Source organism: Panthera tigris, chromosome A1 (assembly GCF_018350195.1).
Source record: "Panthera tigris isolate Pti1 chromosome A1, P.tigris_Pti1_mat1.1, whole genome shotgun sequence".
NCBI lineage: Eukaryota > Metazoa > Chordata > Mammalia > Carnivora > Felidae > Panthera > Panthera tigris.
The window spans coordinates 13,339,390-13,358,010 of NC_056660.1; the positions used below are offsets into that span (position 1 = coordinate 13,339,390).

Sequence of the window (18,621 nt, forward strand, 5' to 3'; positions counted from 1 at the left end):
CTGCTAAATAGAATCTTTAAAGTGCATAGTACCTTTCCTTTAAAACCTTTGGTACTAACATATCATAAAGATGAATAGAGGCTGAATCACCAGATAAATCTTTAACATTGAAGATTTTATTCATGCATCAGCAACCAAGTTTTTATGCCTTCTGCTGTCTTGTCCTCCCCTCCCCCCTACTTGCCTCCTCCAAGCCCGTGCAGGGGTGCCTAGGACAGGGATCCCAGACAGACCCTTTCTTAAACTGACCTGACCACTTGCGGTAATTACAGTCCTAGAGTTCCACCATTTCTACTTCTTCTGTACTCTCTTCTAGAGCCTTAGTGTTATTTTTCCAACTGGATGACTTCAAATAGCCTTTATTTCAGCATTGCCAAAGTCAGAGGAATTAGCTGCTTCTGACCACCGCTTTATGCCAGGGAGATGCCTAAGTGAAAGGTTGAGCAGAATGATCTTTCTGTCATTATCACTCAGAGCATCCTCAAAGTCAGTCCTGACTGGAAAAGAAAGAAATACAAGCATGAGTAATAAAATTGTGCCTCTCTGAACAGCTGGAGAGAGAGTGCACAATTGGAGAAGCTCTATCATTCTCGGGATTCCAAGAAGACCGATTCCTTCCCAGGCTGTTTAAGTGTCTCCCCTGCTCCCTCTCAGAGATGCTATTAAGATGTGGAAACACCTCTCCACCTCCACATCCAGCACAGACTGTTGTTCTCCCAGAAGTTCGAGCAGCTACAAGGTCAAAGTCAACCCAGAACAAAATATTCCACTCAAGTTTCTGCCTTTATCTGGGCCATTGGCAGTCAGCCCAGCCATGAAAGAAATGTAGCCGGGATGAGGCAAGGGATTCCGTCAAAAAGGATTATAGAAGAAATGAGCTATGGGGGAGAGATTGTGTTTAGAGCTTTAAGCTGAAGGAGGATAGGCCTATCCTCAAATGAGAGCGGTTACCACCCGCAGAAGCCCTCAGGCATTCATTCACTTTCACAGGACTTTAGTGGAGGCTGGTGCTGGTCTTCGGCTGGTTTATCATGTGTGATAGCCCATTCCTCACCATAAATTCAAACATCTCCCTTAGATTCATTGACATTCAGGAACATGATTTTATACTCCTTTCATTTAACAACACTTATTCCAGGCTTACAGTGTTAACACAGGCAGGACCTACTCTAGGCTCTGAGCTTCTTCCTTGAAACCAGAAAGACAAGGACCTGTGTCACATGGAATTTTGCATTTTAGTGGGGGGTCATCGAGAATAAACAAAGAAACAAAGATATTAATAAGGTCATCTCATATTTTAATGGATAAGGAAAATAACATAGGGCTATGTGATACAATGACTGCAATAAAAATGATGACTTTTTGTTTGCCACTTTGTTTTTATTTGCTCTGGTTTTTCCTTAGGGATGAGTGATGGAGACTGTTTCTGCTGAGATGACCTTTGAACTTTGATGTCAATTAATAGGAACAGCCACCAAAGATATCTGTGGGCAGGAGACTGTACAAGGAGGGTACAAGAAGTAGAATATCTAAAATGGAACTAAAACTTACAATTTAAATATGAAAAAATAGACGAAAATGGACAGAAAAGAAAAGGCTTGACACATATAAAAATGGCCAAAGAAGGTAAGATATATGAAAAATAAGATATTACAAGTCTAAAATTTTATAGATATGAAGTCCATGATTTTCATATATGTTATATATATCACATGTATATCTCATAAGCATGTATATCTCCAAGTAAAACCCATTTAACAAAAATTATACGTATACTTGTAAAAAAATAAATTTAATTCTATTTCATAACTCACTTCTGTTTTCAGATTAAAGATATAACAATGAAGAGATACTAGTCACCAGATTTAAAACCCCGTGATGATCTTGCATATGCCAAGATACTGACTACAAGAGTAAATTCCCAGAAATCAGCAGATCTGTACAGAGGCAATTGCAAACTTTGTCCTTAAGGAATTCAAATTTTGACAAGATGTTTGCTATCTTATAAAGAGATATTAAAGACAAGACATAATGGCTATAAGTGAGCCATAAACAAAGTTGCCTGAAAGCATCAGGATGTAGTGATTCATTCCAAAAGAATTTGAGAGGCATAAAAAAGATATTTAATGGGGTACTATTCAAAGCCCATGGAGAGTGATCTCGTTGAGAATTGGAAATCTATTGTTATGGTAAAACATTAGGAGAGCTGACCACAATATTTCTAAATTATTTACCTTTCATCTTAACCAACTGATTGGCTTACCATTCAATCCAGAATCTAGGGTCTAGATTGCATAGCACCCAAAGTTCCTTTTGATGCTCTGATTCCACAAATATTTCTATTTTTTTATATTTTAACATTTAAAGATGGATTTTAAAATATTATTTGTAAAATAAATTAAGTACAAATAATAAAGTTGATTTTTGTTATACATGTTATTTTATTTATTCAATGTATATTTACGAGAATCTACTAGGTATTCAGTGGAAATACAAAAGAAGGATGTAACTTTTCTTTCATTTGCTTCTGGTGTATCTGGGAAGACAAGCAAATGCTGTAAATGCAAAACTTGGAAGACAAAACACTGCAAGTCACTGACAAATTGAATGATACACGTCAATGTTCACTCCAAGTTTTTAAATTGTGAACCATGAGACTTTAAGTGTGAAGTTTATTCAATGGCAGCTTACACAGTTAATTTGACACCAATTTGATGAGATGCATAATATTTTGCTACACGGCAAAAAGGCATAAATGCTAACTAACTGTATAAATGACTGTTCTTGGTATTTTTTAATATAAGCAAATAAAACTTTTATCAGTTTTCTCTTCTAACTTTTGAACACCTTCAACATCTATAATCAGTATTAACAAGCTCCCTGATAAAGGGTAAGCTCGGCCATGCAGACACCCTGAAAACCTCACGTGCTCTATTACAAGTTAAATTTATTCACCATGACCTTAGGGCACAGTTTACTTGTGAGTTCTCTCCACCTATAGCCCCAGCACCAGATCCAGCACCATTATCTCTAACTCTTGCCCTTGAAATGCTGGGAATGGTGGCCACCTCCTTGTGCAGGCAATATGGATCAGAGTAGACCTGAGCTTCAATAATGTGGGCTCCATCCTACGGCTGAACTTGGATGAGGCCAGGGTTACCAAAGCACAAATAATCCAGTCCTGAGTAGCTGAAGGATGTCACCTCTGACAATGCCACAGGACCGAATTTCCAAGCCTTGGGGAGAGGCTAAAATAGGTTTGACCTCTGTATTAGTCTGCTTGGGCTAGCATCACAAAATGCCACAGACTGGGGGCTTAGACAATAGAAATTTATTTCTCATAGTTCTGGAAGCTGGAGGTCGAACATGAAGGTCCAGCAGGGTTTGGATTCTGGTGGGAGTTCTCTACCTGGCTTGCAGATAACTGCCTTTTCATTGCAGCCCTCACATGGTCTTTCCTCTAAGCACAAGCTAAGAGAAAGAGGAAAAGAAGGAGGAGAGAGAGAGAGGCCATCAACTCATAAGGCCATCAACTCGATTGGGTTAGACCTACTTCCCCTAATGGCCTTATTTAACCTTAATTACCTCCTAAAGTCCCATCTCCAGATATAGTCACTTTGAGGGCTAGGGCTTCAACATACGACTTTTGGGAAGACACAATTCAGTCCTCGGGTGGCTTACATTTCAAGGAAAATTCATGCTCCCTTTTGTTTTACTTTCCTGCACTACTGTCCATTCTCCTCTCCACACCATCCATATTCTGGAAGCCTGAGGCTCTTCTTGAAAATTGCACCTGGTCAAAGTTATAAATCAGTATGAATGAGTTGAAGTCCAATTCCTCCAGGTTTTAGTAGGGAAGAAAAGAATAAATCAGAAATTGGGATATCTGAACTGAAATAGATACAACTAAGTCATGAAAAACATAAAAAGAATAGGCTAGGGTTTTGAAGAAAATTTCCTGTACTTCACTCTGAAGTACAGTGCCCACCTATTTCACACCTGTCATGTATAAGCAGAAACCATAACTTTGGGCATTATGCCGTGCTCGTTTAACCTAAGATATGCCTAAACAGAGAGGAATATCTTTTAGGGGAAAGTTTTGCCCACCCAAAGTTCCCTGAATCCTGGATACAGTGCAGGGAACACCTGGTTCTTACAGAGAAAGAAGAGCATCTCCCAAGTATGCTCTACAGCGCTGTGGTCCCTGCATGAGTACATGTAAGTATAGGAAAGAAGGATGGCCCGCAATATCTCTATTTTGATCATTCACAATAATGTCAGTGGAACAAAAGCACAGAGAATTCATAGCATGAGGAGACCTATAGAATTTTGGTCAACACGGTGTTTTCTAAACTTATTTGACCAGTCTTCTTCTTGTTATAGCTGTGGTAAGCATTATTTGTGATCACCGACACTCAGCTCTTCCCCCTCTTCTCCCTGAGCACACTTTTCAAGTCAGACAGGGTCATGTGACTGGTTCTGGCCAATGGGGCTGTGAGCAGAAGTGGCAGGAAAGGAGGTCAGAGTTCCCTTTTGACTATACTTCCCCCTCCTTGGAGAGATCAGAGGCTGTGAATGCTGAACACCAAGACAGTGCAGCAAAAGTAGATCAAAAAAGCCTGGATTGCTGAGTATCCCCATGGAGGATGAGAACCTTGGAGAAACATCCTATCCGCAGTAAGCTTTGCATTAGATGTACAAATTAAACCATTGAAATTAGAAGTAAATTTTGTTGCGAGGCAAAAAAAAAAAATTTGCTATTACAAGTTAACTTATCCTATCTTTTGCTAGTTTGCTATTATAAGTTAACTTATCCTATCCTGATTAACAGTCTGTAAAAGACTAGAAGACTCAGCGGGATGATATGTTTCTGAAAATAATGTATTAAGGAAAAACATCTAATTTGGGAAACCATTTTGTATCTTCAGTGCAAAAATAGCATATTCCATGAAAAAGGAACAGAAATCCATAAAGGAAAGTAATATAATATAAAAAGATAAGGGTGAGAAACACTGGGAACATGTTGAGATAAGAAAAGATTCTAATAAAATTGAAATTAGATACTAGAATTAAAATTCAACATGCTCTCCCATAAAGCAGGGGAAGAGGCAAATAAATGAACAAAAAGAGAATGTGGTAAATGTGAAAATCAAGGAAGAAAGAATAAATCAACAGAACTAATAACCAGTGACATAACTGAAGAAAATGTTTCTCAGTTGAAATTTTAAAAAAGTAAGTTGGCAGACTGAAAGAATTTGCCAATTAATGATGTATTTAGATATATTATGCTATATTTTAAATAAAAGGATAAAAAATATCATAAGATATTGACCTATCTCCAAACGGTGCTTTGGCTAGAAATGAGGACCCACAAAGTTTACTATTTAAAAGGCCTCCAAATCTACCAGAGAGGGCACTTTTAAGGTAACCCATATGTGGTTCTCCCTCTTCTCTAGTAACTAATCAACACAACTGAACAGCTTCCACTCAAGAGCTCTTGCTTCTGGACTGATCTGGCAGAGACTTGATGACAAGGTAGAGCATCTGACAGATGTACCGACAGAAATACGCTTTTTTTTTTTTTTTTTTTTTTTTTTGCTCCCACCACTTTCCACCTTCAACTCCATTCCTAGAACTTCCCCCTTTCTACCTAAATGTCCTTCTCTTTTCGGCATAGGATATCTGGCCTCAGTTTTGTGATTGCTTTATTGTGTGTCGTTATTTCTCATTGGGTATCATTATTTTTTCATTCTAATCAATAAAATGATCCAGAGGACTTATCTCTGGATGCTCAGAGAACTATTCTGGGTGCTCAGCTTTCCTCTTGGGACATTTGGCTAGTTTATCATTGTGCAGCATAATGTTGGGTCTTCTTGTACCTGATTCTTATGGGTGACCTACATTCTCCATCAGTTCTTCCTTCATATGGTATGGTTTCTCTACTTTTCTGGAACTCTGGTTTATTCCCAGTGCCTTACACCCATCCTTCATTATTTATACTATAGGAAAAATATCTGTCCTGTATAGGAATGTTTGTGCTTAAGAGATGAAACAGAAGCATGATACATGTCAACAAAAGTACACAGATGGTAAAAAATTAGGTGGGCCTCAAAGCTCTCATTGGCCATATGAAATGCTAGATGATAACAGAGCAATACGTGTGAAACCATTGAGAGGAAAATGTCATGAGCCAAGAATCTTATGTTCAGTCAAATTGTTCATGTGCAAAAACAAATAGTCCCTGTCATATAACTTCCTAAGAAAAACTTTCTGATATAATTCATTTGACCAAAAAAAATTAATAATCTCCAAATGGGGAAGTATCCTATAGGCTATAAATGAGTTAAACAGAGTTTAGTCTCGATGACTTTTGTAAATATGGTCAGTAGTTATAAGGCAAAATGTAAACATTAAAAATCTTTTCTGAGTAAAATACGGGGTGCAAAATGTAATCTTAGGTTCAATGCCCAGATTAGGTTACCAAAGACTGGGTCATTGCTAGGGTGGAGACAGAATAACTGACCATAAATTCTTCATCTTACATGTGGGCACCCAAAAGATACCATTACTTCTTGACTTTTCATACTGAGAAAAATACAGGGGTGTATTGTGGGATTGTTTATTTCTTTTGCTCATTTAGCAATAAGATTTGAGACACTAACTTGTTGCATATTGGAATTTACAAAGAACAAAAATGATATATGAAGGAATTTTGATTCAAAACCAATTCTTCTGACTTCTGGGTATTTCCCATCTTATCCTAATCTTCTTGATGACCCCATCCCTATCTCAGAACTAATTCCTCCTGAATCTTCCAGCTTCTAGTATATACCTACAGAATCAGCCTCACTCTTGCTTTTCTCTTCATTCACTTGGGAAAATAACTTTTTTGCCTGCACAGCCCTACCTCTGCCCTAAGCTTCTCAGTTGACAATCTTCCTTGTATTGTTTGCATTAACAGGTTGTCTATCTGTCTTCCTAGAATACAAGGCACACAGCACCCAGAAAAATTGCCCATTTCTCACAGGCACTTAATCCAGAGCAGTAATAAGCAGTATTCCACTCACCTGTTTCTGCACCTGTTTCCTATTTCTCCCAAGATGCTCTGATATCTATCTAGATCCTGATATAATATGTCCTTAAAATGGATCCTTCCAATAGTTAATGCTCCCCATCTCATCTCCTCACACTAATAAAAGCAAAAAAGAGAATAATGTTAACGGTGAACAACAACAGCCAAAGGAAACCCCAAAGCAGCATGCTGGCCATATTTTCTATTTGGATTATACTGTCTATTTGCCTAGATCATTATTTCTCCCAGGCTTAATGCCTTGAGGTATGTGCTAATTTGCCAAGCTGCTTTAATATTTAGTGAGGAGCCACAGCCGGCCAATAATTTTTAATAGCTTGTCCTCTATTGATTTCAACCCACACATTAAAGCGCCTAATAAAAATTTTAAAAGGATAGGTGAAGGGACATAAGGACAACAGAAAGTTAATAGCCTTGTCCACCTCCATTTGAAGAGAACAAGAGGATTACTTCAACTTCTGTGTGGTTTGTATAAGACAATTGCTTTCTGCAAGCATTTTCCAGCAAAGTTTTTTAAGGTGGGCTTACACAATGCGTAAGTACTTTATTTAATATGGTTGTATTCCTCAGCAAACTCTAAAATAAGTAATTTCTGATGAGTGTATAGATGGCTTTGTTTTATTTAAAAAAAAAATTCCTAGGGTGCCTAGGTGGCTCAGTAAGTTAAGTGTTCAACTCTTGGTTTCAGTTCAGATCATGAGCTCAAGGTTGGTGAGACGGAGCCCCGTACTAGCTCCACGATGACAGTGTGGAGCCTGCTTGAGGTTCTCTCCCTCTCTCTGTCTCTCTCAAAACAAACAAATAAACTTAAAAAAAAAATCCCGATAATTGAATGGCACTTCAAGTGTTGACTCCACCGCCACTACCACCATGTGATTCAACTGGGGGTTGCCACAGGTGAAGCAAAAGATGCAGCCTTCAAACTGGAGGAACGTATTTGCAGTTCCAGCCAAGTTCCCTGAAGCCCCGGCCTGAGGCTTCATGAAAGACAAGGCCTGTGCTTGTCCCCAGATTTGACTTGGGAAGAAGTAAGTGAGCTACCCAATATACATCATTTTAGAAAGAAAGGGTTGGGGTGCCTGGGTGGCTCAGTGGGTTAAGCATCCGACTCTTGGTTTTGGCTCAGGTCATGATCTCACGGTTCGTGGGTTCAAACCCCACATCGGGCTCTGTGCTGATAATGCAGAGCCTGCTTGGGATTTTCTCTCTGCTTCTCCCACGTGCTCTCTCTCTCTCTCTCACTTTCAGAATAAATAAATAAGCAAAAAAAAAAAATTGTAGGAAGAAAGGGTTCACTCTGAAGCAGCCTTCAAACTTAGTATAGGAAATGAGTGCCCTCAAAGGATTTCTTTTGGATTATAAATACGGAGGTTTACCCAAAACCAAACATAGATTAAATCCTCCTTCAAGCAAGAAACTCTCCATAAATTCTACACAATAAAGGATAGGCCCTGTCCTTCGTGAAACCTCTGGCCTGGACTTCAGGAACCAGGCACAAGCCCTGAAGACAAATGGCTCAAAGTGTAAATCAAAGGTCTTCTACAACTGCCTCTACAACTGCCTCTGGTAAGTTATTTAAAACCACTCTTTGTAGTTTTTTTTCTTATCTAAAAGATAGATTTAATAGATTATAGATTAAAGTAAAGATAACATATTAAGGCACCTTGTATACAGTAGGCACATTTTATTATGGGCAATACTATGTGCTTTAGACAGAAAAGTCTCAATGGATTCTAGAGGGAAATAATCACTGTAGTTTGGGATATAAAAGGAAAGATTCATAAGTAGAGTGACCATATCATTTCTCTTCCAAAACAGGACACTTTTGAAGGACAAAGAGGGAACTTATTCTAAATATAATGAGGTCACAGGCAAAATTGTGCATGTTCCAGACCAACCAGGAGGTATGGTCAGCAAATGCTTGATTTAAGGTTTGAGGAAAGAATGGAAATGAAGTGGCAGGAATGTCTGAGTTGCAAGGGCTGGGTGCCATGTAGGTTTTTTATGAACTGTGATTAAAAAAGCCTGATCAGTCCTTGTTAAAGAATTCTTTCAAAGGTATAGGATATGATAAGGATAGAAGTAGACAGAAGAAGGATCTAGGTTGAAAAATATTTTATTTGTATATTTTTTATTTATTTGAAAGAGAGAGAGAACACATGAGTGGAGGAGACAGGCAGAGAGAGAGAGAGAGAGAGAGAGAGAGAGAGAAAGAGAGAGAGAATCTCAAGCAGCCTCCATGCTCAGCAAAGCCCAATACAGGGCTTGATCCCATGAATGTGAGATCATGACCTTAGCCAAAATCAATAGTTGGACACTTAATCGACTGAGCCACCCAGGTGCTCTGCAAAATATTTGAAATTCCAAAATAACAACTTTGGTTTTATCTCTTAGACCATAAAGAGACGTTGGAAGTATTTCAGGAGAATAGCATAATGCAAAAATAGTATATTTAGATCAATGTGGCAGACTGGAAAAGGGAAAGAGTATAGAATCTAAAGGGATAGATACTGAAAGCACTATTCAGATATGAGGTGAGGTAGGGATGGTCTGGGACAGTAAAGAAATGGCTAAAGTAAGAAATGTTTGAGATGACTTAATCATAACTAATTATGAAAGAAGTAAGAGGGAGCTAACATTACTCCATGAGTTGAAAGTTATTTGATAGAAAGAGAAAGCCAATACGGTTGATAAAACTGATGACATTATATGTCACGTAGTTTTCAAAAGTATCTCAGCATGAAGAATAAAATACAGAAGAGATTTCTTTCTTGTTAATTTGTATTCCCCGAGAAGTTCTCAGCAGGTGATAATATCATCATAGATGAAGATGCCTTGACAAGATGCATCCCTGAGACCTTGACTTTGTAATATACATTGAATGACCATTGGAGAAAAGAGCTGGCGCTGGAGTTAGGCCTAGGAGTCCAGTTGGTCAGGAATGATCTGATCATACATCAAGGTCACCAAAGCCAGATAAGAAAGAGAAAGTTAAGTTTACTTATGGATACAAGGAGGGTAAGAAAGGAAAGATTCTATCTAGGAAATCAGGTAATAGAAATGAGGGACATATACAAAGACCTTGTGAAAAAGTTCTCTGGGCCAAGAGTGAAAAGATGTGGGGAGGGGGTATGAATAGAACAGGGAAGATGAAAGGTAAATCCAAAGGAATTTGACAGTTATTGACGAGTCACCTATAATTATCCTCATGAAAGGGATCAGAATGTGCCAATCCACATGTGTCACTTTGGCATAAAGCAATTGAGAATTAATAGATATAGGAAGAGTTCTCTGCCCTCCCTTTGTCTGTCTAAAATCAAGGCATAAATTTCCCTTTGAGGGAGGGGCCTTTCTCTCCCCCTCACTTCATTCCCTTCACCCCCATTCCGGGTAGAGAGGAGCAACTCTTGTCATTGAAGATGGAGAGTTGACACCAAGATGAGCTTGCATAAATGGACCTCACAAAAATAATTCTTAACTGCCATTAGCTCTCCCATATATTTCCTGGTATCTTCCCCACAATTTATTGTCCCTTGAAGCCCAAACCTTCTTCTTTTTGTTAAAGGGGTATATAAGCACCTAAGTCTAACCATTGCTTTGACTTTCATTTCTTTTCTGTAACTCCTGTGCATGAAAAAATTATAAAAAGTGTGTTCCTTTTCCCCTATTGATCTGTCTTTTCTTATTTAATTTTCAGTCCTCAGGTACAAAACTAAGAAGATAGAAAAACATTTTTCCTCCTCAACTCATTTTAACCATCTGTAAATCAAGGAAATTCCAACTTACCTAACTGAAAATCTCTTGCCCTTTCCAATAAATTGTACTGGAGCTCCCTCCTTATTTTATCTCCTGGCATGGGCAGGAAATGGTTTCAGAGGACAGATGACCTTGAAGTCACAGGAGACAAGGGGCTAATCGGGCTAGGTGGGAGAGAAGTCCTTGAAGAACAAAGAGCTTCTGACTCCAGCAGGATTGTCCGAAAGCAATTTGCCACATAATTTCTCCACAGGTAAAATCCCTAAGGGCCAACAAATTAGCTGAGAAGGGAATGACTGCATCTACTAATTCTTTTATTTTTATTTTTTTAAATTATCTGAATTGTGCCCTTTCTCTGAGCCAGTCCATTGGATCAGCTGGATAGAAAGTCATACTGAATGAAGGAGTCATAATGAAACATATTAAGATGCTGTCCTGTCCTACCCATCCCCCCTTTCAAAAATTAATTAATTAATTAATTAAACGCTGAAGGAATTGATGACCAGTGACAGTCTCTACAGAACAGTATGGAAATCAATTAAACAGAAGCTGAAAAATGCCTCAGGGTGTAATTGATAACATGATGAGGCAGGAAAAAAAATTACAAGTATGGAGTCAAATCCAAAAATTCTTACTTAGAGAAAACGCAGAGGCTTCTCATATCCCACAGGACCAATCTGGAAAGCTATTAGTGTTTGGAGAAGCGAGAACCAGAGAATAATTGTTGTTGTTTGTTTATTCTTGACAGTTTTAAAGGACAATTTCTCTTGGGGGAAAATTTCTGTTTCCCACTTAGAAGTTCCTTCTAAATGCAAACCATTCTGGAAAAGTTTTTTTAGCTCTTTCTTGAACTTTGGAAATGGATTTTGTGTAAACTTGTGGATCTGTGTATTTAACTGCTTCAGTAGATTATCATTCTTCAAATTCAGAGGTTTAAAAACATCACTGGATATGAAACACAATCAGAAAAGAAAAAAAAAAAAATCAATGTGACAAAGATTAGATGCCAGACCAGTGAATGAAAGGCCAGGATTTTGTCCATGGTGGTCTCTGAATTGAACAGCTGCCATTTTCAGTATTGAAACATATTCATTGTTGCTGTGATTTTTCATAAAATGTTAAAATGGTCCAAGTGCTTTCTTGAATTATAGCCCAGTCAGTTTAGGCCCTTAGATCTGGCTCCCAGATTTTCTTAGTGTGTTATCCACTAAGCCACACATACTGCTACAAAAATCTAAATTCTTATTAAAATTTTTAAAGTCGGTCAAAAGATTTTGGTTTTTGTAGAAGAACACAATTGTCTGTTGTTTCCCTTGCATTATTAAAGATTTAATGATTTCTAACATGAGAATTAAATTATTAATGCATTTGGTACTAACACTATATAGTATTTCAATTCTTAAAGAACTTTTCTGAATCATGAGGTTATTTCAGGGAAAATAACTCAGGAACATCAGATACCTGGAATGCATTGCTCTAAAATTAAGGTAAAATTATTGTACCCCATTAAAATTTGTAATCTCTTGTTAATGAAGTTTAAAAAGACAGCACATTTATCGCAGGGGAGCCTGGGGAAAGGAAGTAGTAATTATCAGAATATATGCACCAAATCATTATTCTACCTCATTCCTTATGCATTTAAACTGTCTCTCTCCACTACACAAGTCTTTTGTAATAAAAGCAGAAGATTTTGATAGCCTACTTAATGTAAATTTAGATGCAATTCACAGCTAGTTTTAAAAGAAGAAAAATCTTAAATTTTATTACCATAGTTCCCAGATTAATTAATGGCAGAAGGGTTAAAAATTCCAAATACATGTTGGTCTTGTTAACACATAATTGATTCCAACTCCTCAAAGACAGTTCTGCCTTTTTACGCCAGACATGTAGGTTGTAAAGTAAAGTAATGTTCGTGAGTAATACAGCATAGCAAGACAGGTCTATGCAGGCTTTGTTCATTGATACCTATCTAAAGTTCTTTTTAAAAAATTTTTTAATGTTTATTCATTTTTGAGAGAGAGAGAGACAAAGAGACAGAGAGAGAGAGACAGAGGGCAAGCAGGGGAGGGGCAGAGAGAGAGGGAGACACAGAATCTGAGACAGGCTCCAGGCTCTGAGCTATCAGCACAGACCCCGACGTAGGGCGCAAACCCATGAACTGTGAGATCATGACCTGAGCCAAAGTTGGCTGCTTACCCAACTGAACCACCCAGGCGCCCCTTTTCTAAAGTTATTTTTAATCATAATAAAAACAACAAATACTTGAGTGCCTACTGTGTGCCAAACATGTTATAAGCACTATCTTGTGTAAACCCGACAGCAATTTTATGTGATATGAATGAGCATTTTCTTCATTACACAAATAAAAATCGTGTGACTCAAAGAAGTAACTTGTTCAAATTAATTCAGCTGGTAAATAGTATACCTGGGGTTTGAATGAGCATAGCTGACACTTGAGTCTATGGCTTATCACTGTGCAAAACTGCAGTCATCTGATAAATTTCTTCTGCAAAGTCAGAAAACTTTTCAAATTGGACAAGCGATTTCACTAACATTTTTCTTTCATTACTACCTATAAATGAGGAACCCGCCAGCAAAACCAGGCAAGAGCTTATCAGCTGCTTCACTTTTAGCAGAATAAGACTGTCAAGATATGTCTATATATTTAAAGTCCTGTATCACTTCTTCATCATGCCTATAGCAATTTTATGATCTATATGAGAAAAAAGTTCCCATCTCTCCCCTCTGACTGGCTGGCCAATCCATAGTGCACTCCCCCGGTCATATCCCTATCTGGAAAAGCACAAGAACACAAAGACATTTCAAACACCATTACTGTGAAGCTTGCCTTAGCTTTCCCAAACAAAATGAGGCAGTTCCATGCCTCTGTATCTTACCACTCAGTTCTTACCTCCATCAGAGCAAAAACCACGGAACATTCTAAATTATCTGAGAGTGAATCATCTTCTTCGCTAGACCACACTCCAGGACTGTCTCTTAGTTTTCAGTGAATCTGTTGGTGAACACAGTAAATCTATTTTTCAATCTCTCATTTTTCTAAAACGTGTTGCAATCACTGATTATTATTGCAATTTTCTCCTCAAGAGCCGGCCTAAATTATTATTCTAAAAAACAAACAAACAAAAACAGTTCGTAGCTTTGTAAGTGGGAAAACCAAAAAATAGCCACAAGCAATTGATCACAAAGTCACAAATTGCCTGAAGTCTCTGCTTGAGGAAAGACTCTTGAATAATGGAGAAGTCACAGTACCGCCTGGTGTACCATTTCATACTACTCTGTACCATGAACGTTTCAAAGAAGTCTCATGATTGAGAAAATGCAAAATTAATATTTAGCCTTTTGCAAAGTAATTTCGAGAATAATTTCATTTTAATAGCCTAAAACAATGGTTATGAACGAGGAACCACTTTAGAAATTAATACATTGGTTGCTGAACCAAAAAAGTGATTAACTCTATATCATCAATTAAAATGTATGATAACACTGTATCACTTTCATGTAGAATAAACAATGAACATCTTGAAAACTGTAAATTATATACATCCCGTAGAACCTAAAATAAAAAGGAAATTAAAAGCTGCTTAGCAAAAGCAAACCCAGTTTTCCCTTAAGGAAAGACATAAAGAACTTTTTAAAAGACTAAAGATTCAGGGTGCCTGGGTGGCTCAGTCGGTTAAGCCTCTGACTCTTGATTTTGGCTCCGGTCATGATCTCACAGTTCATGGCATCAAGCCCCACATCAGGCTCTGTGCTGACAGTGTGGAGCCTATTTGGGATTCTCTCTCTCTCTCTCTCTCTCTCTCTCTCTCTCTACCCCTCCTCTGCTCAGGTGCCTGTGCTCTCTCTCTCTCAAAATAAAGAAACATTTATAAATAAATAAATAAGCAAGCAAGATTCATATTTGAGCTCTTTCCTGATAATTCCTCTGAATCATTTAGTCTTATTGAAATGTACAATTATTACTTATGTTAGAACATTCTCACATATATGTATGTGTGTGTGTGTTGATTTTTGGTTTTTGTAGCATCAGTGTAACCAGAGTTTTAAACTTTGTTATATCAAAAACGAATTATTTGAGATTTTAGACAGTTCCTATTCTGCCTGGAGCCATGTCATAAAGGGTGGACGCAGACAAGATGTCGATATTCCAGACATGGAAGGCTCTCTGTAGTACAATGTAGTCAGAAAATTATATCTAATGATGTTCTCAGAGAGATCCTGAGGATTCAGGAAAGCTATTTCCTACCTCAACAATTTCTGAGATGAGAAATCCCAAGCTGGATGAGCACTCCACTGCCACAGATGCTACCGGGAAAGGGCTCAGAAGGGAGTTCACTTTTGCCACTGTGATGAGGTCTTTGTCGAGTTTGTATGTTCATGTGTAGACACATGCATAGCACAGGTGTAAGTGCCTAAGTGTTGTCCATAGATAAGGGAAGAAGGAAAAATATGCAAGCAAGTGCATGAATGTAATGTTAATGTACGTTCAGTAGCAGATGGACAACACAAGAGGGCCAAAGAGAGGGAAGCAGGGTGAAATGACTGCGTGGTGTACTACTAACCTCCATTCTGTCTTTCAGCATGCACGGGGTCATATTTCTTACCTACTCAAATAAATCTTTTATTCAACACCAGAAGCAATAGTATGTGTGATAGGGAGAAATAATGAGCCGCTGCATATATCCCTGCCCTAATCCACAGAACCTGTATATGTTACCTTACGTGGCAAAATGGGCTTTGCAGATGTAGTTAAGACCTTGAGATGGGGAGATTACCTTGGATTATCTGGGTGAGCCCAATGTAATCGCAAGGGAAGCAGGAGGGGTAGAGATAGGGAAGAAGGTGTGAGGATGGCAGCACAGGTTGAAGGGATGTGGCCATGAGCAAAGGAACATGGGCTGCCTCTGAAAGTTAGGGAAGGCGAGGAATGGATTCTCTCACAGAGCCTCCAGAAGGAGCAAGGCTCTGCCGATACCTTGATTTAGCCCTGCCGATACCTTGAATTCTGACCTTCAGAACAGTCAGATAATAAATCTCTGTTGCTTTAAGTCACTAAGCTTGTGGTAATGTGTTAGAGCAGCCTTTGGATACTGTCTTTGTTAATTTTTTGGTTGTGATTGCCATCATTCTCTTCAAGATAAATATGCATTTTCTTTCCAGATGGAGTGCTCTTTGTTAGTACCTTTTGTACCGTAATGTAGAAAACTTAGTGTCAGAATATGCTCTTATACATCAGGGCATCTCCTTCAACTTAAAAGGCAAGAAATAGTTAAAAAGTCCTGAAATCTCATTCAGGAAATGCTATATGCTAACTCCTATGTCTTTGTAATACATGCTTTATCTCAGCTCAACTCTCATTCTCCTCCACACACCAAAAGAATAGGCAAAGAATTCAGATACTATGACAGACAACGATGCAAGGCAGTGTAAGTAGGGTGGCATCGAAACTCTGAACAGGACAGGGGTGGTGCATGGTTAAGTGGCAAACCGTGCCAGAAAAACTAGTAGATCACCAGAGATTTCCATCAGCCTTGCAGAACCAGTCATGAAGCCATCACAAAGTTCTGCTGCCTAAATATCGGGAACATGCAATGATAATGAAATAGAAAATTAATTTAAGTTCACAATGACCTTCAGGAGACTAACAGAAAAACCAGTGCACCAATGTGATCTGCAGCCCAGCAAGCCTTATTCCGATGGGAAATCAAATTAGCTGTTCTCTCGTTATCTTGGAACACTACCACAACTTGGTAGACCAATTGGCTACCTAGGCAGGTGGGTTCACTCAAGCTTTGAAAGATTTCTTCTAAGGTCTTCAGTGACCCTGATAAGAACACGTAGATTTGGGAGTCCTTGAAGGTACCAATAGTTTGGGTAATGACTTGTCCCTCAGAATAAGTGCTTTTCTTCATTTTATGTTTCTCTTCATCTTGGATCCAGCCCCATCACCTATCAACTCATTAGCAAATCAGCGGCCCTAATAGTAAAGTCTGCACTGAGAATTAATGTTAATATTCCCTATTCATGTGCTCTCCTACAAATGCACCAGGGATTATTCTTACCATTATGGTGATTGGTAATAGACCTCATGAGGAAAGGGGACAAATGAAAGGGTAAATGAATGATTTGAAAGGCCATGTAGAATTCTGGTACCTACCAGATGAATAGTTACATTTTTTCCTTACCCCTCTCCCAAAAGAGGTCTGTCTCTCCACTGGGATTTCTAACTCTAGGGGAAAAGATTGGATCTTGTTACAGGTTGGAAGGATACTTCCTCAGAGTCAGTAATAGTCCCTGTGTCTCAGAAGTTAGAACAACAGGGACAGAGAATATGCTGGATTGTCTGTGTGGGATACAACTTCGGTTGGACAAGAAAACCTACGTAGATTATAGTCAATTATATTCCTTGGGGCACCTGGCTGGCTCAGTCAATTAAGTGTCCAACCTTAGCTCAGGTCCTGATCTCATGGTTTGTGAGTTCAAGTCCTGCATCGGGCTCACTGCTGTCAACACAGAGGCCGCTTCAGATCCTCTGACCCTCTCTCTCTATGCCCCTCTCCCATGTACACACACACACACACTCTCTCTCTCAAATGTAAATAAACTTTAAAAAAAGTATAGCTATTATATTCTTTAAGATGGCTGAGTTTATTAAAGGGAACTTTCAATTACTTGGGCAGCTGAAAATTATCTGTTATAGGTCCTTTATGTGTCAGGCACTCTCTTCATATTGGACATACAGACATGATTAGGACATAACTCTCTACAGACACAGGTAAGGAGAGATACAATGTCATGAGTTTGAGTCATGGCTCCATCTCTGAGTAGCTGTCAGACTTTGAGAAAGTTCTAGTGTTTCTTTCTCATTTATAAAGTGAAGCTATTAAAATCCCTATCATCTGATTCGGGTAGTAGTTAGCTGTTGCTTCCACTGAGTAGCTCAGAAACCAGTGTGGGGATAAATGGACACACGGATCCCTAAATGCTACGAGGGAGGTATATGCACATAGAGGGAAGCACAGGAGACCTGGGTGAAAGGGGACTTGATAAAGAATTTGTGGATATGGTGGAAGGCCCTGCAATCAAGACAGCACCCTGATTTATCAGATTTAGGGACTAAAGTTCCCCTATGCTCACTTAGCCAGACAAGTTCTAATAGAGCATCCTATCTACACAGCCTAAAGGTGCAGGCTGACCATTCATGGTGCTCTTTCTTGTTTGAGAGTAAATTGGAACCAGTAAAATAATATACACTTATTTATTTATTCATTTATTCATTCAGCTATTATCTGTTCAGCGAAGTAACAAGCATCAGCCAGGCTGAGGGTTTTACTGAAATGCTAATGCTAAGACAGGAGTTCAGCTGCCCCTTACTCCAGGCATTGGTTGAGCCCAACTGAACTGATTAGCATAGATTACTTTCTCCTTTCTCCACATAAACCTGCTGGTGTAGATTCAATGTTAATCAAAATATACTTCAAACAATAAAATTGGACCAACTTAAGTAGAGAAACTGAGAAATAATTCCTGTAATTATAATAAAATTGCGATCTACTTAAGAAATTTAAATTACATTGGGATTCTCTAACCGGCTGCCCTTTGTTGACCATTTTATTAAGTGGCATAATTCGATCTGTATTAGTAGGCCTACATTTATCAAATGAGAAGCTTACTGTCAGATCAGTGTATATCGTATCCATGAAGCAACACTCCTTACTAAATTGCCTTAGTCTTTTGTATAATTTGAGTGATAT

The 18,621-nt window shown here is 38.5% G+C and overlaps 1 long non-coding RNA gene across 1 annotated transcript; it reads right to left on the reverse strand.

Moving 5' to 3' along the window:
* Positions 1–3,654: 3,654 nt before the first annotated feature.
* On the reverse strand, positions 3,655–18,615 carry LOC122230943. The gene is made up of 4 exons (XR_006207968.1): positions 18,541–18,615; positions 13,758–13,859; positions 7,068–7,189; positions 3,655–3,793 (listed from the first exon to the last, which is right to left on the reverse strand). It is a non-coding gene; the product is annotated as an uncharacterized LOC122230943 (long non-coding RNA).
* Between the last annotated feature and the right edge of the window lie 6 nt (positions 18,616–18,621).